Genomic DNA, 20351 nt, shown 5'->3' with positions numbered 1-20351 from the left:
TGGCAGTGCTGCGTAAGTTTGACCTGGGCTATGAATACATCGAGCTAGTCCGATTATTGTACAGGAGGCCCGAGGTGAGAGTGCGCACGGGCAGGCTATTGTCTGATGCCATCAGAGTCAAAAGGGGCACCAGACAGGGCTGCCCGCTGTCCCCGCTGCTCTTCTCGCTGGCGATGGAGCCTCTCGCTGAGATGTTGCGTAGCGGAGGCGCACACTGGGGCATCCCACTAGCAGACGGCACACACATAGTATCACTATACGCTGACGATCTGCTCCTGTACATTAGAGACCTTAATCATCTGCCACTGGAATTATCGGACATCTTCCGATCATTCGAGATCATGTTGGGCCTAAAAGTCAACTGGGCCAAATCGGGGGCGTACCCATTTGATCCCAACACCCCAGACCCTGAGCTCAGGATTAGTGGTGAGAGGTTGCCGTGGCACCACACCACGTTCAAATACCTGGGAATACATATATATAGGAACCCCCCGGATATCCTAGACGGAAACCTGACACGAGCCATCACATCTATAAGATCCCAAATCGCCTTTTAGAAGACTCTCCCATTCAATGTGCCGAGCAGAGTGACATTAACGAAAATGATTGTCCTACCCAGACTCCTATATTACTTTGCAAACATTCCAATATACGTCCCGGCCCGCACCTTCAGGGAACTAGAAACCATGATCAGAGATCTGATCTGGAACACGGGAAGACCCAGAGTAGCGCTGACAAAATTGTATACGCCCGTCAACGATGGAGGCCTCGCGGTTCCAAATCTGGAACTTTATTACCTGGCGGCACAACTACAATGGGTAGTGGCTTGGCTATCAGGCAGACATCAGGAAGACACAGCCACAGCTGTGGATACACTATCCTCATTGCAGATACACTCACTATTCCACCCACTGACGAGTGCAAGGAAACACACTCAAATGCACGTAGCGGTGGCCATAAAATGCTACTCTCGGTGCCTACGGCTTACCAAAGCTACTAAACTGTATGCCTCAGCGCTCCCACTCCTGGGCACCCCCAAGACTACGGCCGTGGTCACAGAGGCAGCTATGGAGCACTGGACACGCTCGGGAGTAGAAACCATGGCGGATGTATACGCTGACGGCGCCCTGATCCCTTTCGGGACACTTGCCAATGACACAGGACTACCGGCGGGACAGTTCTTACAACACGCCTCCATAATAAAAGCATTCACACAAAAGTGGGGAGACATCACTGAAGAACCACCCACACACCAGCTGCTACAATGCCTTCATGTCATGGGGAATGGCACACATGTGGTGCACTGGTTGATCCAAGCGCTGTTAACACACACACAACGCACCTTACAACCACTGCGGGATAAGTGGGCGGTTGACAGAGGGAAGGCCTGGACGGATAAGGAGTGGGCAGTGGTACTGGCGAGCCCCAAAAACATCCCCGCAATGCACGCTTCAAGCAGATCCAGTTCTACATATTACACAGGGCATACCTCTCCCCGGATAAAATCAACCAATACTTCCCAGGAGCCGCGGCAGGTTGCCCGAGATGCACGCTAGAGGGGGCGGACCTCCTACACGTGCTGTGGCAATGTCCGCAGATCCAGACATACTGGCGGTCAGTGTTGCCAATACTCGAGCGGAGCACGGCCATGCCAATTCCTCACACTTGGGAAGCATGCCTATTAGGCCTCTTCCATAGGACCAAACAAAACAAAGTCCCCTCCCGTTTTTGGGACCTTGGCCTCATCGCGGCCAAGAGACTAATCACCAAACACTGGAAACGAGCAGAACCGCCCCTGACAGAACACTGGCGCACCTCCCTGGACAACTGGGCAAAGGCGGAAAGCATTTCCCTCCACAATGAGGAGACGGCAGGACTGCGGCAGTTCCCCATCGCGACACTCTGGGACGAGATGCTAAACTCCTTCCATAGCGAATGCCAGATACCGGGAGCCCCCACGAGCGACACTTCCCCAAGTAGGGTCCATGAAGACGGACATGCAACACCAGGCACTGCTAATGGTGGTCCTGCTGATGACAATCCCACCTGACCGGCAGGGCGGAATCCACCCCCCAACACCCCCCGCCCCACCCACGACATACACCCACCGCTGATGACGCACCACCCTCCCCGAACTAGTAGAGCGACCATAGGCAGGCCACGATATCACCTCTGAGCCCCCAATTGAATCGACATGCATCCACCGCAACATGCAACGCACACCTCCAAGTTTAGTAACCCCACCCCACCTTTTCTTTCTATTATTACTTTTCCTTTACTCAATGCTAATGAGTAAGCATGGGCGAATTTTGCGAATCTCGCGTTCGCGAATTTTGCGGATTTGCGAACTCGCAATCCGCAAAATCCGCGAATTCTCGCGAATTTGCGGATTTTTTTTTTGTTGTGTTTGCACGGGTTTCTGCCAGTTCGCGAGGGTTTTGTACAATTTCGCAAATTGCGAACTTACCTGTCGGGTCGCAAGTTTCGCGAACTTGTTGTTTCTACGTGTCCAGCCTGTTTGGGACACTCGACTTCATCACTGCCACTCTCTGTTACCACTGCCACTCTCTGACTACTCATGCCACCCTCTGGCCCACCCATGCCACCCTCTGTTTCATCACAGCACCCTCTGGTTGTCCAGTCAGTGTACATTATTGTGGCAACGCAAGCACACCTTCCCTGCCTCAAGTGACCTGAATTAATTTGGGGCTGATTAATGTGTCACAGAATATTTCTTTAGCTGGCACCTGCTTCCTTAGTGCTTCCTGATTAGTGATCTTTTGCACTTGCTAAGTGCTTTCATTGTTGCAAAATTAGTTACAACACCTGCCCTGCCCCAACTGACAATAATGAATTAGGGGCTGATTAATGGATTTGAACTTCCAGCCTGGCTCCTGCTTGTCTCCCTTAGCTGTAATTCAGGACCTTTGTGGCATATGTGTAACTATTCTGAGGTTCAGAGCAGGGTCACATAATAGTTTCAACTGGCAACTGAACTCTGGAGGGGCCCCTCAGGAAGCACTACAGGAAATGGCTACTAATGATGAGCCTGAACTTTTGAACCTGGTAAGTAGTTTCAGTTTTGCTAAGATCGTATTTCTGCAATTTTGCACTTATTCGCGGGGCGCGAACTCACGCGAACAGTGCGAACAGTGCGAGCAAAATCCGCTGCTCGCGGATTTGCGGATTTTGCGGGAGATTCGCAAATCTCGCGGATTGCGAATTTACAGAAAATCCGCAAAATCCGCGAGCGAAACGGATTTTCCGCCCATGCTTACTAATGAGGCTGAAATGATTGAGCTATAATTCCACCATTGTATTCAATGTGATGTAACAGTGTACTATGTGATTTGCTCCGAGACCAACGTAAATATCCTCGAGATGCAAGATACTGTATAATGTGCAATTCATGTTTTCTTTTATCCTGTGAAACTAATAAAGGATATATTTAAAAAAAAATTTATCAATGAGCGAAGGGCACAGCCCTAGTCACCTATTGTTAAAATGTAGTTATATTTTATTAGTTTTACTAAATATGATAAATTAATTTAAAAATGAGATGATGAATAGTATGTATTAAACATGATAAAATAATGTACAGTAAATAGATAAATGCAATTATAATCAAAATTAATATCGACTCCAAACAGAATATGATTTTTTAAAGTTTGAAGATTTCTGTGAAGATGTTTAGTTTTATGTAGCTTACATGCAGTACATAATGCAACATACAAGTTAATTAATTTATAATACTTTTTTGAAAGACAAAACATGTAAAAAACCAGATGTCCAGATTTATTTGTATAATTAATTGCTGAATGTCCTTGTAAATCAATAATATTGATTATGATCATGGTGCTTAGACTACAATAAATTGTTAAGTAGTAAACCATGCAATTAAGAGCAAAGTGTGGTGAGGATTGAATTTGTTTTAAAAACATTGTTAACAATAAAGATGAGGAATTTTACTTTTTAATAAATACTTTACAAATAGGATTTCAAAATCACAGTGTGTAAATAAGAGCATAATAAATAATATTTTAAATACTGTGTTTAAAGAAAAATTAACACACGTATTTTTAACTTTATAAAAAATATGGTTACTTTTTTTTAGCATTGTACATATTATAAGTTGACCATGCTTGTCAAACATGCATTGAAATTTACTTGTGCAATTTAAAAACTATTTATGTGTACAACATGAGTAAACATAGACATAAAAGGTGATGAAGGGAATATCTATAATTATTCTAACCACTTGGGCTAGCATTTTAACGTGTTGTTCTTTTGCCCACCATGCCATTTTAGAATAGACCCAGTCATATGCAAATCAGTCTTAGTCCTGCTCCAATGGAAACAGTCCAGTCCGAACAGCCAAGCCAGGTCCTCTCTGAAATGGAACACAATTGACCAAAGACCAGTTGCAGCCTCTCAGGGCCTCTTTAGTCAGGTCCAGCTTGGTTCCAGTGATACTGTGAGCAAGGGACCCATGTCTGGGCACACCCTTTTGTGCTTGTCATATAATATGATATTTACATTTAACTCGCAACTAATCATGACACAGCCACAAAAAGCATGGTTTTATATGGTACTGTTTTAAATGAGTAGTATTTTAACACTCATACATAACATTATATCATAGAAACTTTAGAAATACCTTGTAGACTTCCCAAGCAGTAGGTTATCTCTACAAAATCCTGCTCTTAAACTGATGATTCATGGTGAAGTGGCAAAAGATGTTGGAGTCATGTGCACTCCCAGAGAACTTTGTGACAACATGGTGTAACAGTAGCTGTAATCTCATATGCCTTGCACATTAATCATGCAAGTGTACTTGCAATTACTATAGAGGTGAGCAGTGGCTGTCGGTGAGCATACATTTACACTGGTTCAATCCACTACATCTAGTTCATTTTGAAATTATACTAGTTGATACATCCTTGCTTAAGCTGTGCCTGTCCTTGTCCAGGTTGTTAGAAACAGAGGGGCTATGTTGTTATTTTCAGGATGGTCCCAGAACAGATTGTAGAAATGCAGATTGCACTCTTTGATATGCCTGCTACTTAGGCACATGAGATCAGCAATGACCCAGAAACAAGTTGGTGTAGTACTGCCAAGAGCTTCTCATGAGGTGGCATGGCATATGATCTGAGAATAGTGGATTCCAAAGTGTGTCCCATTTATGTCCAACAGAGTAATTTTCATATCTTAATTAAGCTTGTAAAATTTGATGATGTCTACATCTCTTAGATCATGGTGTGAACCCTGTGTCTGGAGATCATCTTATTTCTCTGTTTTCTTCTAGGATGTTGACATAGGTCTAGACTGTCACAGAATAGCAATCTCTACTGTTGTTGCTCAAGGTGAGGAGTATTGTCTTCAGCTTCTTTATATTTTACTGGTGAAGTTAGCCATGATTTTTGCGCATGCTCTGGGCTTTTGTTATTTAAATAAAATGTGTAACTCTGATTAAAAATTGTAGATCACTTTGCAGGGTTGATGCATGGGCTCTGTGTTTTTTCTGCACTGAAACTCCCAACTTGCTTACATTAATGCAAGTACTGCACTTTGGCTTAGTAATATGGTCCTTATTGTTGTATAGTGAAAGAGTATTGAGCTTTAGACCAAAATGGTGTTGCCAAATAGTCAAACAGTAAATATGACTGTTTCATTAATGCAAAGATAAAGTGAGGTGGGAAGTTATGGTCCAATTGGGTGTGAGGTGGTAATTAAGGCTGGTAGTATAACTCCCAGAAGTATCAATACTTTCTGGTAAATTAGACCACAGCACCTTGAAATGTATCCATTCCATATATTTTTTGTTTCCCACAGAACTGCATATATTTCCACAGCTATACCAGCCAATAAACACATCAGGTATCAACAGAAAATTACATAAAACAACAGGAAATACATAATTTTCTGTTACCATACCCAATGTTAATACACAGGATAAACAATTGATTGAATACTTGTCTCTTTTGAACAGCCAGCTCAGTAGAAGAAACAATTCTAGTTTACGGTGATCCAGGCAAACTCACCATCAGACCTGCACCCTTCAAACCATAACCCCTGAGTGACATTGGACGTCCAAATTCAGTGAACATGAATTTCAGGTTTTTCAAACCGCATTTCTGCACATAATTTCTATGCCTGCTGAAAGACTTGTAATTGAATGCAACAAAATGTCCACATAAAACCATACAAATAGTAAGTCCAGCCTGATACCTAACATTGTATAATCAGAAAGCAACCTATTTGTTATCCATTCTAGTGAGGCTGTGCGACAATCCTACACAAAACTGATGCCCTACATGAGGGGGTTCCAACATTGGTCCAGAATAGGCAGTTCATGCCAGATTTTCAGCAGACTTACTGACACTGCAGATTACTTCTGTTCATGTTCGTTTTTATAAAATTATCACATTTAGACATCCTGAAAATCAGATGCCTCCATCTTTCATTGTTCATGGCAACTTGATGAAAATAAAGGTACAACAGTTGTATAATAAACAACTGAGAGTGGGAACTTGGGGGTACGAATTTCACATGCCCTGCCAATACTCAAGTAACAATAAGTAGAGGGAGGCACAAGATATCTGTGGATAAAGGAGGTTTTTAACTAAATTGACGTGATTGGACAAATGATTAAAAAGAAAAGGAAGTTTTAAGAAGGGGCACATTCTAAGATTTTGCATTGATATCGTGTTTAGAATTAGGATATGTTGTGCATTTAAATGAGCAAGGAAACATTGGGCTCAATCCACAAATTATATATATTGTTTTACTACTTTTTAATACAAAATGCAATTCACAAGGAGATCTCCACCTTCACCTCTCCGGTCTTTTTTGTTTGAATATGTCTACCTGGTGGCGGAGATCTCCGTACACCTAGCTGTTCTATTTTGTAGTAAATTCTAAAGGGGCCTGGGAAGTGGTGGGAGAATGGGGAATTACTCAAAAATGCACAGTTTAAAGGAAAACGTAATGAGGACTTTGAACAACTTTCTAAAGTTACTACAGCTTGAATTGTCAAGCCAGACTTAAATGTACTCCACCTCAGCCTTTGAGTTAGTCAAGCACCACACATAGCCAACCACTGGCACTGCAACACACTCCCATAAGAAAAGTGGTGGCAGAGAATTAAAGTAGCACCCGATAGGAATTAAAGTTACATTAAGTTAAATCACTTTAAATTTAAATTATATCTGAGTGTGTGTGTGCATACATGTGTATGTGGGATAACAAAGTAAATATAATTAATGATTTATTTTACTATGTTGTCAAATGTAAGAATAGAGTTTATTTCATCCAAAAATGAAAACATTAAATGAAACGTAAAATGTTAGTGAGGGTGGGTATTTTGTAACTATTGCTTTAATGTGATATTTATATTTACATTAATATAGTCAATTATTTTAGAATTTAATATAGATTTAATTTTGAGGTGTTAATGCGATTCTTCTTGCTCTATGTATATGGATATATCTATATCTACATATACAGATATGTATAGATATATTTAAAATAAATACATTTTATTACATTTCTCCATACTTTCAAATAGGGAGAGCTTCACCTTCACTAATAGGGGAAAATATACTAGTAGCAACTTTTCACTCATAAGGCGAAAATCACCACTTACAAATGGTAAATTGGAAAATAGTGAAGAGTAACACCTGAGTAGGACTACATGTGGAAATTTACCTCTGTGAGTCGGGTTTACGGTGCTTAGAATTAAAACTTGTTCCCGTTTGCATCCTTTATTTTCAGTAAGGAAAGGAAAATGTGTGCTTTGCATTTAATTTGAAAGAAAGGAAAATAAAATGTGTATTTTGCATTCACAATAGAAGAGGACAAACATTTTTCTATTCGACTTCTATGTTCAGTTTTTATTAATTGACGTTTTATGAATCAAGTTATAAACGAGGCAGACAGAAGGGGGCTTTTCATAACAATCGCTTTTCTAAGGCAGCGAGCTAAAATGAAATATATTAGACGGTTGCGCATTTGTCAAGCTTTCTGACGTGCATAACTAATTCACTTTTATTTCTCTTACTTCTTGTCTGCTTGAAACAGTGACCTTGGATTGCAGTTCCGTGTCCAGGAAAATGTAACAAGGGAGAACATCTCCTTCAAATAGAATGTGCATGAAAAGTCCAAATCTCTGCCAGAATATTGGTAGTGAATCACTGGTTGGAACATTAATTGCAATAATAAGGAAAGTCAGCGTTACAAAGGTTATGCTAAGTGTGCATACCTAAGGGATAATTGTATATTATCAGGTGGATGCAGAAAGAGACAAGGCATTATGGAACTGCATATATGGTGGGATCAACAACTTTGCTGTTTTCATAGAATGCATATCAATTATTTTCATTTCCATCCCAAATATACATTTTGTTGAGACAATCTACACACTGCAAACGTGGGCAGTTTTAGCTTAGTACTAATGAAGCCACGCTGAAGGCCATAATTGACAGAATGCTTATTAATGAGATTCCGCGGCCAAGGTCATAATGCAAGAATTGACATGTTAGCTGCGTCACTCCACCAAGGGTTCTGTGTCCTCATCTGCCATCACTTCCAATGTAATGATTGCCCAAATCCTCCATCCGAACAGAAGGAAGCACCAGCAATGCCCAAGGTGGCTTATTAGTTAGTTACTGTCTCACTTCGTGTTTCAACATCTGAGAATCATATGTCTAATGATGGCTGTTTTGTGCACATGTGAGTCACAACGAGGCAATTACTCTTGTTTTCGTGGTTAAAATGTGTTCGAGGTGTTGTGGTATATCTTTTTAATAAGATGTTCACCCTTATTGCTTTAGCATCTTGTTAAAAAGAATAATCTTCTGCTAACCTCTCAAGTGAACAGGGCACACACACCTATAAGCAAATAGTGAACATAAAATAATTACAAGAAGTAAGCAGAACATGTATAGACCTAATACTCTTCACATGAAGCATTTCCTTGAATTGGAGTAATTTTGGTAATGGAAATTTGAAACAGAAACATAAGAATACTCAACTTTGGTTTCATTTTAGGCGGTTGAACACCTTATTCCAATATTCTAGAACTAAACAACACAGCAGTAGTCAACAACTTCGCTACTTCTTAAACAAAAAGGGCACTTTTGTAAGAGTTCCATATATCCCAAAAGAGAAGTATCAACACTTTTGAACGGAAACAATGTCATGAAAGGGGTTTTTGTGCAAAACGATTACATTTAAGACGCCTTTATCAATTTCTTGTTTAAATATTTGGTCAGGTATTTGTTTGCAAAACAGAATCTCAAGGTTTACTGCAAAACCTCACTCCTTCATGTTTACCTATCTCTTCCATAGCCTTCCATGCTTCAAAATAGTTGAACGTCAAACAGCTTGAACTGATTTATTATGCATTTCAGTGAGCCTAAATCTGTTAATTAAATAATGGTTGCACTTTGCTAGGGTTCTGTGTTTCATGCACAAAACACCAATGCACATTTTCGAAGATTACTTGTTCAATGTGATTTGGTGAGGAATTGGCATAAAATATTCAATGAAAGTGAACAACGACTGCAAGCACAGTACCACATGAAGTTTTCCTTCTTTGTGTCCTATCACTTTGATCCTTCATTGTTGTGTGATTTATTCATCAATACAGAAAGTGCAAGGCACAAGGAGATCATGCAGTGCTGCAGGCCTTCCCATCTGATAAGTCTCTGATTGAGTAATAAAGTGATCTTTTATGAAAATGTCTCTCCAATAACTGTGGGGCTTATTCACTCCATTTTGTAGTATGTTTTGTAGTAGTACAATAAATAGTACACCAGCCGCGGCCGCCAGTGGGAGTACCTGCAGGGCGGTGACGTGGGGAGGGGGAGGGGCAGGGTGGGGGGTAGCAATGTATAGATTATGGAGCTTCCCAGGTAAGTAAACATTTAAATAAATAAAACGAATTTCGTTGAGTGCACTGCATCCCCAAATGCGATGCAGTGCGCACAACGAAAGTCATTGTATTTATTTAAATGTTTACTTACCTGTAAAACTCTGTAACCCATACATTACTACCCCCCACCCTACCCCTCCCCCTCCCGAGGTCACCGCCCTGCAGGTACTCCCACTGCCGGCCATGGCTGCGTAACACGTTCTACAGAATTCTATTCACAAACCTACCTGTGGAGTTTCTGTCTCCGCCTCCCCTAAGGTTTTCGGTGCTGAGATCTTCTCCTGGCCTTTGGAGTCTCTGCATATGTAAGTATAAATTCTAGTGGTAAATGTGAGAGAGACAAAAGGGAGTGTCTGGAAAATGGGCAATACTTAAGGTCTTATTTAGATCTTGGCGGATGGGTTACTCCATCACAACTGTGACGGATATAGTTTCCGCCAAAATATAAATTCCATTTGATATAGTGAGATTTATATTTAGCAGACCGGATATCCGTCACCGTTGTGACGGAATAACCATCCTCCAAGATCTAAATTAGACCCTTTGTACTAAAGGGGAGAGAGGTTTAGAAAGGAGTGAGGACGGATTAAGGGAAGGTTAGGGCAGATTGTAGGGTGAGACATGCACCCACGCTCCAAAGAGCAAGTTCAATATTGCTGTTTACAAACTGTCCTTGTAAAATTGCTACAGTCAAAACTGACCCGAAAACTGTAATAAATGAATCCATCTCAGAGCTGAAGTAAGACCAGCACCACACATGACCAACTTCAGGAAGTAATACAACAGCTTCCCTTAGAAATAAATGGAGGTATGGACTTAATATAAAACACCATAGGAAATAAAGCGAAATTAATTTAAAATATTATAAATAGTTAAAAATATAAATAAATATAATTTAATGTAAAAGTTATAAAAATTAAACATATTTATTATATAATTATAAAATATAACCATTTTTTTATTAAAAACGAACTGAAGATTACATTTAGACTACTATTATGCTATATAATTAAATTTCCATTTAATTAGTTCTATACACCCCTTTTAGTCAATATTAATGCATAATAAACAAATATTTCTTTTACTTTATGTGGGAATTTATTTTTTAAGTAAACTTCAGAAAAATAATTGTAATTTGATTTAATGTATTTAAATTAATTTCATTTGTAATTCAAAATTAATTTACTAGTGTTGTAGCATTGTCTCTTTAGTTCTACTTTTAAAATAAGGATATGAAAAATATTTAAAATAATATATCTAAAATATAAAAAATATTTTAACAATTTTGTTTTCAGGTTTAGTAAACGTTTTTACTTTTCTCTGTACTTTACAAGTGGGAGAATCTGCAGTCGGGATAGAGATCTCCCTTTGGTAAAGTATAGGGAACAAGTAAAGGGAAAAGTTGCAGATTACTGCATTCCCTTAGTATATGGCACTTAGAATGTGGCATGTGTCATTATTCCCACTTCACATAATATCGTTCTTTGGCCTTCTCCTACGTTGTAACAGGTTAGAAAGATAGGTGTGATTTACCAGATAAATTATTATACTACAATTTTCTTAGGGCAGAATCAAGAAATCACTGCTTTTACCACTATGGGTAAGCTTACTGTTGATTTTAATCTGGCTTAATTTGTGATAAACTCAGAGCAGACCAGAAGGGTTGTCTTTCATTTATTATACCACAGTGTTACACAAAAATTTGTTTAACAGTTTTTGGTTGGAATATTGATATTCAGGGAAATCACCTTGCTTTTGCATACATAGCCACCATGCTCTGTGACTTATTGAATAGCAATAAAAAAGCTCTTCCTCAAAAATACTGCTTTGCACTGCCCAGCATCATCATCTTTAGGCATTTAATAAAAAGTCTATACTATAAAGTATCTTATGTTACTTTATCTAATAAGGGTTTTCTATGACTTTACAATACCATGAGAAAGCCTCAAGGTTCAGAAAAAGCCATAATTGTGTGATTACTATGCAAGGATAACTTCAATTGGGTGTCATATTATCTTGAAATATATATATATATATTACATAATCTTATATTTAATAGACATCATCACATAACAATATATCCTTATTTCCTTTCTGAATTTGAGATTATTCTTTTGAGGGTAGCTTCTAGAGGTTTCCAGGCTTATAGCTCTGTGACTTGTAGTTACCAATAATACTGATTATTTTGCTGTATCTTGTAGTGGTTTTGTTTAGCTTGCTGGAAATGAAACCCTTTTGAGGCTAGGTGTAATATATAATTATTTTATGTATATTTGTAAGGAGCACATGTAACCCGGGAGGGTATCTTGGCGTGGATGCAGAAATCAACAACAGAAGGGCAGCTCTAAGGTACATGGGTGGGTAGTTCCAGGCTTTGCGAGTGAGGTAGGATAAAGCACAATTGTCAAATCTGATTTTAAGTATTCAGTGGTGTCTGTGAGTTGGAGTCCGGGTGAGCGGAGGTGTTTTGTAGGTTTGTAGAAGTATGGGCATTTGTTGAGGTTGTTAGGGCCAATGTTGTGTAAGGCTTTGTATGTGTGCACGACTAGTTTAAAGAGTGATTGTTGGTGGATTGGGAGCAAGTAGAGTTCTATGAGGTGTGGGGTGATGTGAAGCAGGGTGGGAGAAAGTGGTTGAGCCTGGCTGCTGAGTTGCGTATAGTCTAAAGTCTCCTACTCATTTGAGCATTGATACCAGCATAGATTGTGTTGCCAAAGTCCAGCTTGCTAGTGATGAGGGCTTGGGTGACTTTTCTGGGACTGTTGTTTGGTAGCCATTTGAAGATTTTCTTGAGCATCTTGAGTGTGTGGAAGCAGAAAATAGAGACTGGATGGTCATGGTGAGTTGGTTGTTGATTACTATTCTGAGGTTTTTGGCATGGGTTGCTGGGAGTGGTGTGGTATGAGTTCAGCAGGCCACCAGGTGGAGACCCAGTGCAAAGTATCTTTGCTGAAGATTATTACATCCGTCTTGTCTGTGTTGAGGCCACTGGTTTTCATTCATCTGGTGAATTTAGTCAGCCACGGAAATAACCTTTCAGGTTGAATTTACAACACTGAATCTTTGACTAACGTTAGTCTGACCCCAGAGGAGCGATACACTTTGCCTTGACCCCAATGCCCTACTATGTTCCACTGAGAGAATTAACATAGCCATTCGCTCAAAGGGAAAACTGTAGGGACAAAGGAAATTGGAAGAGAAACTAGAAGAATAAAACTTTCTCGATGTGTTGATTCATACTGGCTGAGCACCTCTATCTAGACAGCTTGCGTGAACTTTCTGAACGCTGCGGCTATCTTAAGTAGTTGAAAAAGATTATAACCAAGATTTATTTCTCAATGAATACAAACATCAAGCCTACACCTTTAAGCGACTCAAGGCACTGTGAGACCTATTTCTAAATCTCCACCATTTCTTAGCATTGTTCAGTTCTTCTGCCCTCTAGGTCTCACACTCTCTGTTTTGAGTCTATTGTGTTGTTTGAAAGAGAACATTGCCTTGAAGTTTTAACTCAATTTGCTTGAGAGGAATGTTCTTTCTTGTCACACATACATTGAATTTCTTACTCTACCTTTACCTCACAGTATTGTAGCAGGGTTTCCGTTCTCCCACAGAACTGTGCACAGAGATCTAGAACCTGGGTGAGTCAGGGTGACCCAGAACTCACCTTTGTTTCAGAAATCCCCTTACCAAGCTAGCTACAGTGTCTCATCGGTAGTAAATACTTCCCAATGACTTAGACAACCCAGAACATGAACTTAGGGTACCTCAGGTATCGTGGAACACATGAACACTCTTTCGTTATATAATCATTACAAACCGAAACTGGGAGGCAAAGAACACACGTGCAAGTTTGAAATGTTTATTTTTCAATGCAGCATTCTCAAACGCAGTATCTTGTATAATATCAACATACATATTATAAAAATCAGAGTTAGCAGCATATTCACTAATCCATAATAAGCAAAGGTGATAGCATGTTATGATGCAAAAATCTATAGAATTCTGTATCACCTATATTTCGCGCACCCTAATTAGCATATTATTTTATATCTAAGAAGGTCTCGTTTGGGTTCTTAGCAGGGCGGCCCCATACCTCTAATTCTCAGTAGGAGGAGATCACATCAACCGCTACCAGCTCTCTGCATGCCAAGCATCAAGTGTGTTGTTTCATTCCCTGTAACTCTATCTTAAACCCACGTAGAGCCCAATGTTGGCAGCAACATTATTTGTATTATGACTAACGTGGTGCGAGGATCAGGCCTTCAGCAACCTTGTGTTAGGTTATTCTTAGAGTGTGCAGTTCTCGGTGTGCAGACAGTTGTACCAAGTGTACCAAGCACGACTGATACCAGGGCAATAACATATTATTCTCAAATAAATCACATCTTTCGTCTAGGTTGAAAGCTACAATAACAATTAGGTGTCGTGTGCAAACTGAAGCAGAAAGAAAATATGGCGTTTAAACATTTAATAAGCACATGCTAACTTAACACAATATATAGAAACATAGTAACCATATGACACCCCCCCAATGATCCGAGGACGGTCAAAAAAGAAAAAATATAAGCCAATACTCTATGAGAGGCAAAACATGAAAGCAGAGTTCAATGATATTGAGCCAAGCTAAATGTATGCAAATGTAAGTAAAATTTAAAAACAAAAGTTAAGTATGAATGCCTATAGTGGCCACACAAAATACAAAAGTCGAACTTAAGGCCTACTCTCAGTTCATAGGCCTAGAACATATGAAAAATCGAATGTTCGTATTGAAAAAGGCACCATTCAGAATTACTAAAAAGTCACGTGCCATAATAATGAAAGTCTTCAAAGTCACTCATGGGTTGAATGAATATGCAAAATAGGTAGCTACAGCTTCCAACATGAAATCACTGTCATCATCCGAAAACAGTTCAGCCATCCAATTAAGCAATGGGAAAGAACATACGTGCTCCTCCAACACCGATTCCTCTAGCAACATCAGAGGACAACTCAGTGGGTTCTCGAGAACACTATGTGCCAGAAAGTCATGCGCCGCTGCGAATATGTCCCACTGACCCATTAGTCCATGCATCGCTGCCACAGCCATAACCCTTTCGCCAGAACAGACCAACTCGTGAGCCACTACGGGGTTCATCAGCTGATCAAAATCGACGTCAGGAGAAGTCGGTAAACAGAGACACAAATCAATGGCCCAGTCGAAATCACAGCTCAGGCAATGAAACACGGGCTGGACACATGTGAAATAGGAGAATCTGAACGATAATCCAAAAGCCGTGCTTAAAGTCGCAAGCGGCAAGGAGCCATAGTAATCAAGCATCCGGTTGCGAAACTGCATCAGTAGGGGCTGAGCGTTTCCTTGCGCAGGATGGGCATCCATGTTTTATAAAGTAAAATATCACCAGAACGCCTGCAGCCAAAGCCAGCAAAACAGGAAATCCGCCAAACAGGCTAGCGAATATAGAATGAAAGAACGCAGGGATAATACCAAATACTTTTTCAAATGTAGTCACGAGACCACTGCTAACCATTTTAAAAAAATGAGCCAGGCCTGTTGTGGAGGAGGCATTGAAGATTTGATGAACCAGCTCGGAGAAATGAAACGGCAAATCAGTACTTAAAAGTGCCTGCACTTCTGTGCGTGTGTTTGCTATGTGAAGGACATAAGTTTTGCGGGCAGAGCTCAGGGCCACCTGCTTTTGAGACAATAGGGCTCTTATACGGCTTAAACCATTGAACTCAGCCTTCAAGGTTGGTATTCGTGGCCAAATTGAAACATCTGAATTCCCATGCGTGGGTGGATATAACACATTCTTGCAGCAAACCACCCTCTCTGATACGGTTACCACATAGGCGATTCCAGCCTGTAACCCACAACACAGATCGTTATTCAAAAGTAAATAACTACCGTTGGACAATAAAGTGAACGTGGGAACTATTACAGGAACTGGGGTCCCTTTCAAAACACAGGCCAAATTAGGTTTGTCCTGATTACAAGAACCATGCAACTGGATGTGTCTGCATACTAGTGAGCGGTCAGGCGACTGTGTACATTCTTCACCATTCAGATTCACTTCATTACCCTCTTTTAGGCATCTGTAAGTGTATGGTAAAGACCATGTCTCATGTAAGAAAGCACTGCCTAATGGTTCATATCTCCCTATAGCCATATATTTCATACAATGTGTAAATTTATACAGAGCAAAAGGTAAGGTAGTAACACCATGGATAAGCCATGTAGCAGTAGTCACCTCAGCCACAGAAAAGGGCAAGGATTCTAATTTTTCAATGTGTAACATAGAAAATGATGCATCTCTCATTGATATAATACGCTGTTTTTCAGTCAAATTAAATGGGGCAAATAGTGATGAGACGTTCATAAAATTCCAAGGCACTCGACCAGACTTAAGAGTCTGTAGTGTCCAAGCAAATTGCATCACAGAACGTAATTGATTTTGACCATGATATAACACGGACACTTCATCATGTACAATGCCAACAACAGAAGACACAATATTGTTCAACGTGTAAATTCGGGAAGAAAGCGTGTTAATACTGTTATCAACCACTGCAAGGACCTTTTCTAAATTTGCTTGATCAATAGCTCTCAGGCGTTTAGCAGCCTCAACTTGGGAAACTTTCCAAATTTCATTGTAAATCGCATACAGCCATCGTTTAGATCTACCTTTAGCTGGGCCTTTTATAAAATCATTCAAATCCACATTATCATTTAATTGAGACAGATGTAGTTTAACTGCAGCCAATGTGGAATGTTGTAACCAATTTTGACACAGCTTCCCCACAGAATAAGTCGTGACAGTATAATCTTCTTCAAAACGGGGGTCGGGTCTGACTTCTGTGAACCCTTCAGCCAAACCTAGAAAACGACGTTGGCAAGAATCAGCACTCCTATGCCACATCAGCCAACCCCTGGAATCCAAACTGGAAATGTTAAAGGATGAATTGTGCAATAGAGCTTGCAACTCATGAATGGACAATTCAGTAAAGTTACCCCAACCTGAATATTCCTCTAAATCTGGGATGGTTGGTGTATTTAATTTTTTAGAAGTAGCCAATCCAAAGCATGTTGTTTGGAAAATGGATGAATTTAAAAACAACATGTGATTCGGGATGAGACATGCACGGTGCAAAGCCTCAGTGCCTTGTACCTGCCAATGTTTGGTACCCCAAACCGATTTAAGGTCAATTGTTCCTTTCCAAAACTCGTAGCCATCCACAGCCAACCTGTCTAGAAAGGACTTCGAATACAGCAATTTTGTATCGGTAAGTCTAACTTTGGACATGAACTTTTGTGTCATTTTGAAATAAAATGACTCGGGATTAGATTGATTAAAGTCTGTAAAATAAGTGTATTTTTTCAGAAACGTATTGGAGCTGCCACCTAATGGAGCAGGGCAATGTTCCCATTGTGTATAATTTACAGCAACCCTCCTGGAATTTGTCTTATGTAAAAAATGATTACCATAGTGTTGAAAACAAAACAAATCACCATAATTAGTAGAATCTGAATACAGATCCTCAGCATCAAAGGCAGCATAATACTTCAAATCAGAGAATAATGCTTCTACGGCCTGAATATCCCAATCATCAGAACGTATATTTTGTTTAATCACATCTCCCATGTTTACTCTAAGCACATTTGGAACATTAATCACTTCAGTGGGCCCATGTATCTGAAACCTAACCGCATCCCACACAATCCCATCAAGGACAGGCCAAGCAGTAATGTTAACTGTATTTAAGTTTCGTTTCAGTCTGTGCGCTGAATGTGAAGAGGAAAGAGGGGCCAATGTTCCATTAAGGTACCGAATTCCTGTTCTTTCTTTAACGTAGTGACCATCAATCAGACGGAAAAAATAAAACACAAAACCAATTGACATAAAAAGATAAAATGAAAATAGGATCAACCAAATGTATGTCCTAGGGGGAATTAAAAAATGTTTTTTAAACAAAGTGGCATATCTTGCAATGTTTGAGGGTTTCTTTAAAGGTTCCGAAACAGAGTCAAAAGAGAATCTGGACTGGTTGGCCAAACGGGTCTGCAAATCAGGCATTGATAAATCAGCAGGATAGGTGTAGGTCAGCTCATCAATGTTAGTAACAGGAACAGTATTTAATAAAGGACTGGATATGGCAGGCATCTCGAGGGACACCTCCTGTTCTGCACCAGATGTAATAGCACAGAGTGCCTCACCATGGAAGGACAGGAAACAGCCGGTGTCATGCTATGAAGAATCGGCCACCCTGTGTGTCTTGACATTGTCAATAGAAATTAATCTGTTTTCCTTACGACCTGGAAGTGGTGGTAAAATGACTGTTCTTGTGCCCTTCACTCCAAGAACTCGAACTGGTGCTCGATATGAGGGACCAAACTCTTTCTTGTTATCGATCTTCTCTCGAACCAGTTCTCCAACTTGGGGTAGCCAGCCAACTACCGGGATCTGCAGCGCATCATCCGATGTGGAGGGCAAATGTTCCTTTGCAAGACTGTCTCTGGTCTTTTGTAGATTCTGTAAAACATTGCAATGTCCATCTACGTCAAAGGCCGTGGCCTGGGCCTTGCTGTCTAGCCCATCGAGGTCAGGTACATACATCTTGATACCAAAGAGCATTTCGTATGGGGTCCCCCCACCCAGAGACCTTCTAGGGAGATTATTAAGCGCACGCTGCACGCCCATGAGGTGGGCTAACCAGTTTCTGCCAGTGCCTATAACTCGAGCTGTCAAAGATTGCTTTAAGTCGCGGTTCATTCGTTCAACTACACTATTACCCTCAGGTCTGTAGGGGCTCGAAAACTTGACTTGGACCCCCATCGAAACCATAGCATCCTTATACGCCTTATAGGCGAAAGCCGGACCCTGATCCGAATGGAAAGTACCACAGGCAAAAATTCCCACAAAGACTCGCAAATCCTTAATGACAGTACGTGAATCAGCGCTCCGATGTGGCCATACCCACACAAAGCGTGTGCATGAATCAACTGCTACTAAGATGTACTTATACGCAGTATCAGAAGAAAATGGACCGCAGTGATCCAAATAAACGCATCCAAGTGATTTATTCGAGATGTACAACTGTGTCTGAGGCAGACGCGCAGCAGTTGAAGGCTTAATCTGCTGGCAAATGTCACATTGAAGAACATATTCGCGCGTCTGTTTGTACAGTCCCGCCACCAGAACCTCTGTTGTAGCTGAGTTACAGTGGCCGAGACGCCCGCATGCGCAGACGCCACACCTTCATGAGCCGCTGTAATCAAGGCAGCTCTGCGATCCGAGTTGGGAACTAAACGTTCGCCAACTTCAGGGATTTTCACATAAGGAACCTTATCGGGACTTAAGTGGTATGTGTATTTAGAAGGGAACCCCGCAGGATATTTACTTCCCTTCTCTGTTGCAGCAACAGCTGCCAAGATGTCATCATCTATTTTGCTTTTGGATCTCGTGACTGCTGCAACCAAGTATTTTGATACTGCTGACTTCGCTGCTTCATCAGCAAGCGAATTGCCAACAGCGTGGACCCCCACGCGCTGATGACCGAGAGTATGAATCACAAACACAAGTGGCAGCTTCTCTTTAAGTTCCGCCACTCGGACCCAGATCATTTTATGTTTTATTGTGCTACCTTTGGAGTCACGAAATTCATTCTGAATCCAAAAGAACAAGTTTTCATTGTAAGACTGGACACAGTAGTAAGAGTCACTTACGATCAAAGTCGTCACACTAGGATCTGCGTACTCCAATGCAAGCATCAGAGCACGAAGCTCTGCTAATTGTGCGGTGCAGTCCCCAAGCGTCTGCGTGTGCACGACACTGGACTTGAACTCATTGTTCACCATGGCACCGACCACAATGGCGCAAGCGGAAACGTAGGCATGTTTAGAGCCATGCGCAACCTGCGCCGAACCATCAGTCTAAATGATGCAATGGAAATCCTCCAACGGCCGCATTGCTAAAGAAGCAGGATGAACAAATTCATACTGTAAATACTCCTGCGACCGTAAAGTGGCGTCAAAAATAAACGTGACATCTTGTGACGTCAAGGATGCAGCCCATTGAATCCACCGAGGGTGCAAAGCTTTGGAATTAGGTACACTGGCTTTCGTAACCGCCTCTAAGGCTGGACACGGGGTAACAACCAACATGCGTTTTCCTTGTGACAGGGCACGTTCCTTAAGAATCGCCATCTGCACAGCCGTTAAAACTTTTTCTATAGTGGAAAATCGCAGTTCAGCCGAAGTGTACAAGTGTGACTTGTAAGCAATAGGTACTGTATCTCCTTCATTAAAAGTCAGGTACGTGAAACCCACCGCCCCAGGGATAATCCTTATCACCAGGTTGGTCTGGTTATCACGAGTCTGTAAGTATTCAGAAGCGAGCAAATCAGCCTGCAAAGACTG

The sequence above is a fragment of the Lissotriton vulgaris genome, chromosome 4_1 (genome assembly GCF_964263255.1).
Source record: "Lissotriton vulgaris chromosome 4_1, aLisVul1.2, whole genome shotgun sequence".
Taxonomy (NCBI): domain Eukaryota; kingdom Metazoa; phylum Chordata; class Amphibia; order Caudata; family Salamandridae; genus Lissotriton; species Lissotriton vulgaris.
The sequence above is the reverse complement of the archived record's forward strand: the minus strand, read 5'-3'. Positions refer to the sequence as shown.